Consider the following 11,356-nt stretch of genomic DNA (forward strand, 5'->3'; position numbering starts at 1 on the left):
TGTGGAGCAGAGGGTGGGTTAAATATCAAGCGTTGAAAGGGTCCAGATGTGCATGCTTAGATGACACAGAAGGGAGAAGGGGTAGGGGAGAAGAGGCATTAATCGGGGAAGGAGATGTGACGGCAGTAAGGCTTTGAATGTGAATGGTATTCTGCAGAGACACAGAAGCACAATAAAGGAGCCAAAAAGAGCAGGGATAGGTTGGTTTTCTCTCAAAGACTCCTGTAATCTTCCGGATTTCTGAGGTGTAAAATCTAACTTGTATATCATCTTCATCAGCTTATGATGACTGCCTTCCTCTGAAGAATTTCATCGGTATCATTCATTCACTCATTCAACCGTATTTAGTAAGCGCTTACTGTGTTCAGAGCACTGTACTAAACGATTGAAATGTACAATTCAGCAAGAGATAGAGACAATCCCTACCCAACAACGGGCTCACAGTCTGGAAGGCGGGGAGACAGGCAGCAACACAAAACAAGGAGACAGGCATTAATAGCATCAAAATAAATACATATAATTATAGCTATGTACACATCATTAATAAAATAAATAGAATAATGAATACGTACATATATATATGCAAGGGTTTTGGGGTGGGGAGTGGGGTAGAACAGAGGGAGGGAGTAGAGGCGATGGGGAGGGGCGGCGGAGTCCTCCTGGAGGAGGTGACCTTTCAGTGCCGAATTGTACTTTCCAAGCGCGTAATACAGTGCTCTGAAGACAGTAAGTGCTTAATAAATACGATTGAATGAATGAAGGAAGTAAGGAAGGGAGGAAGTGAGCTAGTTTGGCTCATGGGAGGAAGGAGGGCATTCCGGGCCAGTGGAACGACGTGGGCCAGGGATCGACGGCGAAATAGGCATGAATGGGGGATCGGGAGGTTCACGACAGAGGAGCAGAGTGTGCGGGCTGGGCTGTAGAAGGAGAGACGGGAGGTGAGGTAGGAGGGGGCAAGGTGATGGAGAGCTTTCAAGTCAATAGTGAGGAGATTTTGCTTGATGCGAATGTTGATAGGCAACCACTGGAGATTTTTGAGGAGGAGGGTGGCATGTCCACAGCGTGAAGAGTGAAGTAAAGACTGCAGTGGGGAGAGACAGGAGACTGGGAGATCAGAAAGGATGCTGATGCAATAATCCAGTCAGGTTATGATGAGTAACTGTACTAACAAGGTAGCGGTTTGGATGGAGAGAAAAGGGCAGCTCTTAGCGATGTTGTGAAGGTGAGACCGGCAGACTTTGGGGACGGATTGGATGTGAGGTGAATGAGAGAGCAGAGTAAAGGATAACACCAAGGTTGCGGGCTTGTGAGACAGGAAGGATGGTAGTGCCGTCCACCGTGACAGGAAGGTCATGGAGAGGAAAGGGTTTAGGAGGGAGGTAAAGGAGCTCAGTCTCGGACATGTTGAGTTCAGATGGCGGTCTGACATTCAGGTGGTGTTGTCCTGAAGGCAGGAGGAGATCCGAGCCTGGAGGGAGGGAGAGAGAACAGGGGAGGTGATGCAGATTTGGTAGCATCTGCTTAGAGATGATGGTTGAAGCCCTGGGAGAGAACGAGTTTACCAAGTGAGTGAGTACAGATGGACTCCCCACGTAGGGGCAGATGTTCGGGCAGAACGCTTCTGGGACTGGAAGCCAGGAGTTTCGCCAGGGGTGTATAACGTGGAAGTGTGGAATGTATAACGTATAAGCCAAAGTAGCCCTCTTCCCCTCTTCAAAGCCCTACTGAGAGCTCACCGCCTCCAGCAGGCCTTCCCAGACTGAGCCCCCCCCCTTTTCCTCTGCTCCTCCTCCGTTCCTCATCACTCCTACTCCCTTCCTCTACTCTACCCCCTTCTCTGCCCCACAGTATTTGTATATATTTGTACATATTTATTACTCTATTTTATTAATGATGTGAATATATCTATGATTCTATTCATCTATTTTTGATGATACTGATGCCTGTCTACTTGTTTTCTTTCGTGGTCTCGCTCCCCCTACTAGGCTGTGAGCCTGTTGTTGGGTAGGGGTTGTCTCTATCTTCTGCCAAATTGTACTTTCCAAACCCTTAGTACAGTGCTCTGCACACAGGAAGCACTCAATAAATACGAATGAATGAATGAAAGTGGATTTCTCCCAGATGGAAAGTACGCATGGGTGAAAGCTAGGTGTTTCACCACAGGTGTATAACGCATAAATTGATTCCTCCCAAGTGGTAAGTGCTCGCGGGTGGGAGCTAGGTGCTTGACCACGGGTGGTTAAAGCATAAAGGAATTCCTCCGAACGGAAAGTGCTCATGGGTGGGGTCTAGCTGCCTCACCATGTGCGAAGACACCATAAATAAATTCCGCCTAGGTGGGATCTGGGTGTTTTGCCACAAGTGAGTAACATATAAGTATATTCCTCCCAATAGGGAAGCTCTAATATTAAATAATTGTATTCCTCCCAAAAGGGAAGTTTAATTTGCTGTCTCTAAAATAAGCAAGTAATTCAATTCGCCTCGCAGAATAAATTTAGTCCCAAACTCAAGCTTTCTGTCCCCAGGCTCTCTCTGTCTCGCCGTGCCGATTCCCGAACGAACCCATCCCTGGGCGATGGTGACAGATGCCCAAAATAAGGTCCTAGGGATCCAAAAAACTCAAAAAGTTTATATTTTCAATGTCTCGGACCACATCCCAGAATAAAATAGGAACGTGTCGTCGATATTTAGGGAGAAATATTTTTATCAGTTATGTGGTTTATCCAGCCTATGCTGCTATTTCACTGAATATTGGGCAAGTATGAGAACCACACTTAATTTAAGGAACTCAGTTGTGCTCAGGAGAAACGTCTCCCAATTCTTCTCAGACTACAGAAGGGGATAAAGTCTATTGCCACTATCAGTCAATCAATCCATGATATTTGTTATATGTTGCAACCCACATATTCAATCCATCCTGTAAATCCTGTCACTCCCACCTTCACAATATCGCTAAAATCTGCCCTTTCCTCTCCATCCAAACTGCCACCATGTTAATACAATTCATGATTCTATTCTGCCTGGATTATTGCATCAGCCTCTTTACTGAGCTCCTACGTTTCTCTCTCTCCCCTCTGCAGTCCAAACTTCACTCTGCTGCCTGGATCACGCTTTCCTATAAAAACGATCAGGAAATGTTTCAGCTGGTTGCTGTGCACGGATTGTACACATTTCTTGGGGAAAGGACAAAGGAGTGGGACATCTCCTTATTTGACAAAGGGACTTTAGATTTGGCTAAAACCCCAGCTCTCAAAATGGCTAAAAGTGTTAACTAAAACAAAATTAAGGTGAGGAACCTTTGTCAGCCATTCATAAGCATAAGGATTGTTTTACATTGTGTACTCAGATTCTAGAAGGCCAATACTTTCCAGGCTGCTACTCTAACAAATAACACCACATGCTACGTGGATATCTATTTTCCCTGAGCCACAAGCTAAGACAGCCCCTGGTTACTTGTTCCCTTAGTTCCTGCAGATATCTAAGTGGGTATGCACACAGATAGGCAACATATGTAACAACCGAGCCCTGCTCTGGTCTGCCTAATATGAACTTAGCATCCTGAAATAATTTACATATCGGGGCCACCTGGACTCACCTCTTTTAGGGGTATTCAAAATCCCCCTCGATATTCTTCCAGGCTTTGAGAAATGATTTTGGATCAGGTCTGGCTACTCCTCACACACTGCACAACTCGAAGTCCTGCTACCTTCGAGGACCAGAGAAAGCACACTGACTGCAAGGCTGCTGTTATCGCCTAATAAGATCGCACATAGTTTTACAACACCAGCCTGTGCGAAACCCTGACCTGTTGTTGTTTATTGATGGCTCCTGCCTTCGAGGTGACTGAGGGCAGCTCAAATCAGGCTGCTCTGCTGGTCTGCTCTGGTCTGCGGGTCTGCTGGTCTGCTCTGAGCCTGCTATTCTGGAATCCCAGGCCCTACCTTTCCATTATTCAGCACAATAGGCTGAGTTAGTTGCTCTTACTTGTGTCTGCTTTCTGGCCTCCGGGTAAATCACAACAATCTATACTGACTCCCGGCATGCCTCTGGGATTGGGCATGATTTGGGTTTCCTCTGGTAACAAGAAGATTTATTTTTGGCTGCGGGAACTCCTATTCAAAATGGGCTCCTTGTTGCATCCCTTTTAAAGACCATCTTGCTACCTGTGTCTCTTGCTGTTGTGAAATGTGTGGGGCATTCCTCCTCTCATGACCTCGCATGCAAGGGTAATGCCTGCACAGATGGCGATTCGCGAGTTGCGGCTCTACAGTCCTCACAATTTCCCGACGACGCCACTTTGTGTCTCTCTCCTCTGCTCCCTGGCCCTCACTCCACGATTTCATTTCACTTCAGAAAGCGGCCGCTCTGAGGAAGGTAAAATTCTGGTTAACACTTAACTGTTAACAAAGTCCTTCAAAAGTATGGGTGGGCTCCAACCACCTTCATGTTGCTCCCCACGCTGAATTGCCTTTCCTTGTCTGGCTCGCTCATGGTTATGCCCATATGGAAAAAAGGGGAATGGTGGACTCATTATGAGGTTCTTGTTTGCACCCTAGATAGGGCAGCTAGCTCTCCGGTATGAAGCAGAGGAGGGCAGAGCCGAATTGTGCATCTATCCACCAGCAAAGGCACCCGGAAAAAAGTACCAGCAAGAAGGGCTGCAAGAGCGAGAGGATCAGCTAGAGAACCGAGCGTCTAGTACAGTGGTCTGCACACAGTATGGGCTCAATAAATCCTATTGAATGAATATTGAAGCAGGAAGCCGCTGTGAGAATGTGAGGCGGGGAGGAGGGGCAGAGAGGATCAACTAGATCCATAAGACAGGGACCAGCAACCCCAGCCCCATAGATGATCCAAAAGAGAGGGTTCAGAGGCACCGCTGCCATTGTCAGAGAGGGATGTGGTACTGGAGACAGGGAAAAGATTCTGGGGCTTTGTCCGTAACTGGCAGTTGAGGCTGTCTTGTTCGTTTCTTCTGGAGAGCTTGCCATCTCTGTACAGTTCATTAACCGTAGCTATGCTGTGCATCTCTCTCTGAGTTCAGAAGGGTCTGTGTTAGACCGTGAGGTTCACGACAGGGGAGCGAAGTGTGCGGGCTGGGCTGTAGAAGGAGAGACAGGAGGTGAGGTAAGAGGGGGCAAGGTGATGGAGAGCTTTGAAGTCAATAGTGAGGAGTTTTTACTTGATGAGAAGGTTGATAGGCAACCACTGGAGATTTTTGAGGAGGAGGGTGGCATGACCACAACGTGAAGAGTGAAGTAAAGACTGAAGTGGAGAGAGACAGGAGATTGGGAGATCAGAAAGGATGCTGTTGCAATAATCCAGTCTGGTTATGATGAGTGATTGTACTAACTGGGATTCCGGTCCCGCCCCGGAAAGGGCTTCGGTTGGTCCGTCCTCTCCGGGTCGGTGGACGACGGCGACGCGTCCTCCTGAGCAAGACGGGGCCCGGGATTCTTTGGATTCTGCCCGAGGCGGTGGGGGCTTCCCGCGACGCAGCCGACCCGTCGTCAGATTTTGTATTAATATACCTCTGGCAGCACGGGATCGTTCGAATCCCTGAGATCGGGCGGCTCGCTCTCTATTATTTAATTCAAATGGTATTTCTTAAAGCCCTGACAGTGTGTCCCACGCGGGGCTCAGAGTCTCGATCCCCGTTTTCCAGATGAGGGAACTGAGGCACGGAGAAGTGAAAGCGACTTGCCTGGGGCCACACGACAGACCGGCGGCGGAACACCCATGACCTCCTGACTCCCGTGCCCCAGCTCTCTCCTCTTCGCCGTGCTGCTTCTCCTGAAGGACCTTCCCGGGATTAAAAGAAAGTACAGGCAGTGTTTTGGGTTTTCTTTTTTCATGGATTTTGTGATCGGTAAACCCAGAGGTCAGGAACTGAAGTGATCTGTTGTCCGGCGGTGTGTCGTCCAACTCTCCGGCTAGCAGAAATTCGGAGTCTGTGTCGGAAATTCTGAGGCTTCACTCAGTTGTATTTATCGTGCAGTCTCTGTGCGCAGAGCACTGTACTAACCACATGGGAGAATCCAGTACAATAACCAACAGACCCATCACCTGCCCACGACTTAGGTTGGGGCAGAGGTCAACTGACAGCCCGAAAAAGCGAGCCAATGGGAGGCAAGGAGAGTCAGGTTTGGATGCGGTTTTAAAAGGAAAATCATCTGTTTTCTAAACATCACTAGGTTACGGGGTCAGTGTAGAAGATCGACTACTGAGCAGCAGCAGGAAAATTGCCAGGTCCAAGAGGGAGGACGTTCGGGGAGGGGGCGGAAGGGAAGAAGAATCCCTATTGGGTCGACTCACCAACACCGTGTTACAATATCCCGACCACACAGTGAAGCTATCGAAGATGGGATCTGGCAATTGCATTTTGGATCAGTTACAGTAATCAGACCAGTGTCAGGCTTCTTACGTGGACACGGCACAGTTCTGCCGTCTCTTTGGATAATCCCAGTTTTATCCGTGTTTCCTCCATGAGCCGTCCTTTGGGGCCCAGGTGGTCATCCTGATCCGTTGCCCTAGTACGGATTGGTTCCCAGTTGCCCGGGTTCACGCGTTCCTGGAGGGAGAGTTTTGCTCGGTTGGAAAGAGGCGATGAGAGGAAAGCTGGATGGCGGTAAAGATGTTTTTCCGCAATCTTGGAACGGTCCGCCGTGTCTGCGGCGCTGGAGCTGATTGGGAGTCCCGCTGAAAACACATCCGGCCTTGTTGAGGAGAATCAATTCGATGTCCCGACGGTCCGTTTCCCTAGTTGAAGGAGTGATGTGGGGCGTGGGCACACCCCGGGTACAGGTTTATACACCTCTTCACCTGCGTACGCATCTAGACAATAGACTCTAAGCTGGTTGTGGGCAGGGAATGTGTCTGTTCTGTTGTTCTAATGTACTCTCCCAAGGGCCTAGTACAGTGATTCGCAAATGGGAAGCGCTCAATAAATAGGATTGAGTGGCCGACTACGAGATGCTTGTTTGACCACCTGCGTGAGCGCGTAATAATGACAGAGTCAGAAGGACTCCCTGTCCGCTGTATGACCTCCAGCGAGTCAGTTCACCTCTCCGTGCCTCCGTTTCCTCATCTCTAATAAAGGCAGATTAAAAGTAGGAGGCCAATGTGGGACAGGGATCGGGCCCAGCCTAATTTACTTGTATCTCTCCCAGCACTTAGAAAAGTAAGCGCTTAGTAAGTACAATAAACTTAATAATAATTATTATGCATACACACATATCTAGATAGATAAACACACGCACACAACCCGACAAGATTTTTATTTTCCCGGACCTGCTTTTTGCCGATCTCTTCTACGTCGCCGTTTTAAGCTTTCACGTTTTATACCGTCAGAAAGCGTCATCATAGGGGCGGTCGAGTATCGCGGGTCAGTAAGACCGTTCTCCTCAAAACCGTTCTCCTCCAGACTTGCACCTCCAGGGCCCTCGGTCAGACGTAGCGTGTCGCGAAAGGCTCGGGCGGGGCCGCTCAGGGGCGATGTCATAAAGCGCCGCTGGTCCGACCGTCCGCCGGCCGTAGGCCTCCCATAGACGTGACGAGGGTTCTGGAGCCGTTAGAGAGGAGGGGTCCCTTTGTTCTACGTCAGGGGAGGGTCAGCCGTAACGCTAGAAAAGCTCCGGCCCTAATGCCAGGCCAGGGGTCTGGTCTGGGGAGGTGAAAGGAGTGTATTTTATCACGAGGAAACGATCGCGTTGTGAATCTGCACGACGACGGAGGACCCTAAGGCCGGCGGCATAGAGCATGGCTCCAGAGAGCGGGGACTCCCGGGCGATTGAAGGAAGAGGGGAGTGTGCGGGACAACTTTTTCTTTAGAGGCTGCCCACGCCAGTCTCCTTTCCTCCTTCTGACACTCTCTCTCCTCTCTTCTTTATTTGCTCTCCCTGTCCTCTCTCTCTCTCTTCTCTCCTCTCTTTCTCTCCTCTTCTCTCTCTCTGTCCTGTTTTCTCTCCTCACTTTCTCTCCTCTCCCCTCTCTCTGTCCTCTTCTCTCTCCTCGCTTTCTCTCCTCTCCTCTCTCTCTCTCTCTCCTCTCTTTCTCTCCTCTTCTCTCTCTCTGTCCTCTCTTCTCTCTTTCTTTCCTCTCCCTCGTCTTCCTCCTCACCCTTCTCCCCTCCCTTCCCTTCTCTCCCTCCCATTATATCTCCTCTTTCTCTCCTCTTTCTTTCCTCTCCCCTCCCTTCTCCCCCTCCTTTTCTCTCCCTCTTCTCTCTCTCCTCTTTCTCTCTACTCTCCTTCCTCTCCCTTCTCTCCTATTTTCTCTATCTCTTCTCTCTCCTTTCTCTCTCCCTTTCCTCTCTTCTCTCCTTTCTCTCTCTCGCTCTCCTCTTTTCTCTCTCCTTGCTCTCCTCTTTTTCTCACCTCTCCCTCCTCTTCCTCCTCTTCCTCCTCTCGCATGTTCTCTATCTCTTCTCTCCTTTCTCTCTCTCCCTTCTCTCCCTCTCTCCTCTCTTTCTCTCCTCTCCCTCCTCACCTATCTTCTCTCCTCTCTTCTCTCTTTCCTTTCTCTCCCTCTTCTCTCTTTCTCTTTCTCCTCTTTCTCGTCTCCCTCCTCTCCCTCCTCTCCCATTTCCTCTCCCTCTTCTCTCTCTCTTCTCTCCTCTCTCCCTCTCCCCTCTGCCTCCTTACCCTTCTTTCCCTCCCTTGTTTTCTCTTCCTCTTCTCTCCTCTTTCTCCTCTTCCTCCTCTCCCTTCTCTCCCATTTTCTGTACCTCTTGTCTCTCTCCCTCCTCTCCCTGTCTCATCTCTCCTCTCTCTCTCTTGTCTCTCCTCTCTTTTCTTTCCCTGTTTTCACTCCGCCCGCCCTCCCTTTCATATCTGTTTCTCTCTGTGGTTCCCCACAGGCCCTTTCAAGTGAATCGTTTGAGAGGCTCTGGTGTTTATAAGTCGACCTGGCGGCACTACAAGACGACACCCGAAGCCGACGACTGGAGCGACCCCGTCAGCGAATCCAGGGACGCTTCCAAATACAAGGCCGACCCGTAATTCCCTCCCCACTCCCCTGCTTCCCCCTTGCAGCCTCCGCCCGTCCCCCGGGTCCCGCCGCACGGCACGGGAGGGCCCCGGGATCCAGAGACGGGACGGGGAGGGCACAGGACGGTTTTCGGGGGGTGGGTTTTCACTCCCAGGTTGGTCACGGCACTGCCGGAGACTGTAGGGCTTTTTGGTTTTTGTTTTTGTCATGGAAATGATATCTGTAAAAGCCCTTACTCTGCGGCAGGGACTGCAGTCAATCGGTCGGACGTATCCTTTGAGCTCTCACTGTGTGCGGAGCACCGTGCCGAGCCTCGGGGAGGGTGCAGAGTCACAGTAAACCGATGCATCTCTTGCCCACGACGAACTAGAGGAACGTAAAGTGGTGAGGTAGATACCGGCTAATCGAGTGGGACGCGGTCCCCCAGCACAGGTACGGGATCTCCGTTCTTCAGATGGGCGAACTGAGGTACGGGGAAGTGAAAGCGACTTGCCCTGGGCCACACAACAGACCAGCGGCGGGGCACCCGGGACCTGCTGACTCTCGGGCCCCGGCTCTATCCGCTTCGCCGTGCTGCTTCTCCTAAAGAACATTCCAGGGATTAAAACAGTCGACAAGTAGTGTTTTTGGTTTTTGGTTTTCATGCATTTTGTGATCGGTAAACCCAGCGGTCAGGAACTGAAGTGATCTGTTGTCCAGCGGTGTGTCGTCCAGCTCTCCGGCTAGCAGAAATTGGGGATCTGTGTGGGAAATTCTGGGACTTCACTCGGTTGTGTCTATCGTGCAATCTCTGTGCGCAGAGCACTGTACTGACCGCTCGGGAGAATCCACTACAGTAACCAACAGACCCATCCCCTGCCCACGACTCAGGCTGGTGCAGAAGTCGACTGACAGCTCGAAAAAGCGAGCAAACGGGAGGCAAGGAGAGTCAGATCTGGATGCAGTTTTAATAGGAAAATCATCTGTTTTCTAAACATCACTAGGTTACGGGGTCAGTGTAGAAGATCAACAACTGAGCAGCCGCAGGAAAATTGCCGGGACCAAGTGGGAGGACGTTGTGGGGGGAAAAGGGAAGAAGAATCCCTATTGGGTCGATTCACCAACACCGTGTTACAGTATCCTGACCACACGTGAAGCTATCCAAGATGGGAACTGGCAATTGCAGGAAGCACTCAATAAATAGGATTGACTGGCTGATCCCGAGATGTTTGTGTGCCCACCTGCATGCGCACGTAATAATAACAGGGTCAGGACTTCCTGTCTGCCGTTTGACCTCGAGGAAGTCACTTCACTTCTCCGGGCCTCCGTTCCCTCATCTGAGCCCCACGTGGGAAGGGGACCGTGTTCGACCCGATTCTCTCCTCTCTACCCCCACGCTGAGGACGGTGTCTGGCACTTGACAGATGCCGTCGTCATCGTCGTTATTACTAGGGAAGTCACTTCATTTCTGACTCAGGGAAGTCACTGAGAAGCAGCATGGCTCAGTGGAAAGAGCATGGGCTTTGGAGTCAGGGCTCATGAGTTCGAATCCCAGCTCTGCCACTTGTCGGCTGTGTGACTGTGGGCAAGTCACTTAACTTCTCTGTGCCTCAGTTCCCTCATCTGTAAAATGGGGATTAAGACTGTGAGCCCCACGTGGGACAACCTGATTCCCCTATGTCTACCCCAGCGCTTAGAACAGTGCTCGGCACGTAGAAAGCGCTTAACAAATACCAACATTATTATTATTATTATTAGGGAAGACGACGGGGTGTTTTTTGGTCGCCGTTGAGTTTCTGTTATTTTTACGATAGGCCGAGAGGTCTCTAAAAGGCGGAACCTCTCCCATTTTCTCCCCTCTTCCGTAGCACTCTCGGGGGTCGCAGTCACTGCTGATGAACCCCACCGGGGCAGGTCTTACATTATGTTCCGGGGCCACGGGCTCCCCTCCCGCTCTCCCTGCCGTCTGACTCGACAGGGCGGGTCGACGGGTACGGGGTGAGACCAGCAAGAGAGTGCAGATGACCGGCTGCCAACCGTCCCCACGGAGGCCGGTACGTCTCGGGCTCTGGCCCTCGAAACCCCGGAGGTCCGAGCACCATTCCCCGGTCTGCCGCCGGGTCCCGCCCCTCCGCGGGATGGGGCGCTCTACCCGAGGACGATGGCAAGCGGCGTCCCGCCCTCTCCTCTCGTCGCTCGTCCCGGGAAGGTTCAGGGTGCCCGGAACGGGGATTCCTCCCATCCTTCGCTCCCCTGGGGTCGCAGCTCGGCCTCGAAAAGCGGGATCCTTGACGTCGGACAGATCGGGGCGGAGGTGGCCGTTTTGGCCGGGGGCGAGTCGACCGCAGGCGCGAGGGAAGGAGGACGGGAGCCTGACCGGCCGTCGTTT

General features: G+C 51.1%; 2 long non-coding RNA genes across 2 annotated transcripts; one reads left to right on the forward strand and one right to left on the reverse strand.

Annotated features, from left to right (window-relative positions):
• Positions 1-6,311: 6,311 nt before the first annotated feature.
• Positions 6,312-7,539, reverse strand: LOC103169356. The gene is made up of 2 exons (XR_485701.3): positions 7,291-7,539; positions 6,312-6,759 (listed from the first exon to the last, which is right to left on the reverse strand). It is a non-coding gene; the product is annotated as an uncharacterized LOC103169356 (long non-coding RNA).
• Positions 7,540-8,762: 1,223 nt separating this feature from the next.
• On the forward strand, positions 8,763-9,608 carry LOC114811248. Its single transcript, XR_003758921.1, has 2 exons — positions 8,763-8,995; positions 9,421-9,608. It is a non-coding gene; the product is annotated as an uncharacterized LOC114811248 (long non-coding RNA).
• The last annotated feature ends 1,748 nt before the right edge of the window (positions 9,609-11,356 follow it).

This window comes from Ornithorhynchus anatinus, chromosome 4 (genome assembly GCF_004115215.2).
Source record: "Ornithorhynchus anatinus isolate Pmale09 chromosome 4, mOrnAna1.pri.v4, whole genome shotgun sequence".
NCBI lineage: Eukaryota > Metazoa > Chordata > Mammalia > Monotremata > Ornithorhynchidae > Ornithorhynchus > Ornithorhynchus anatinus.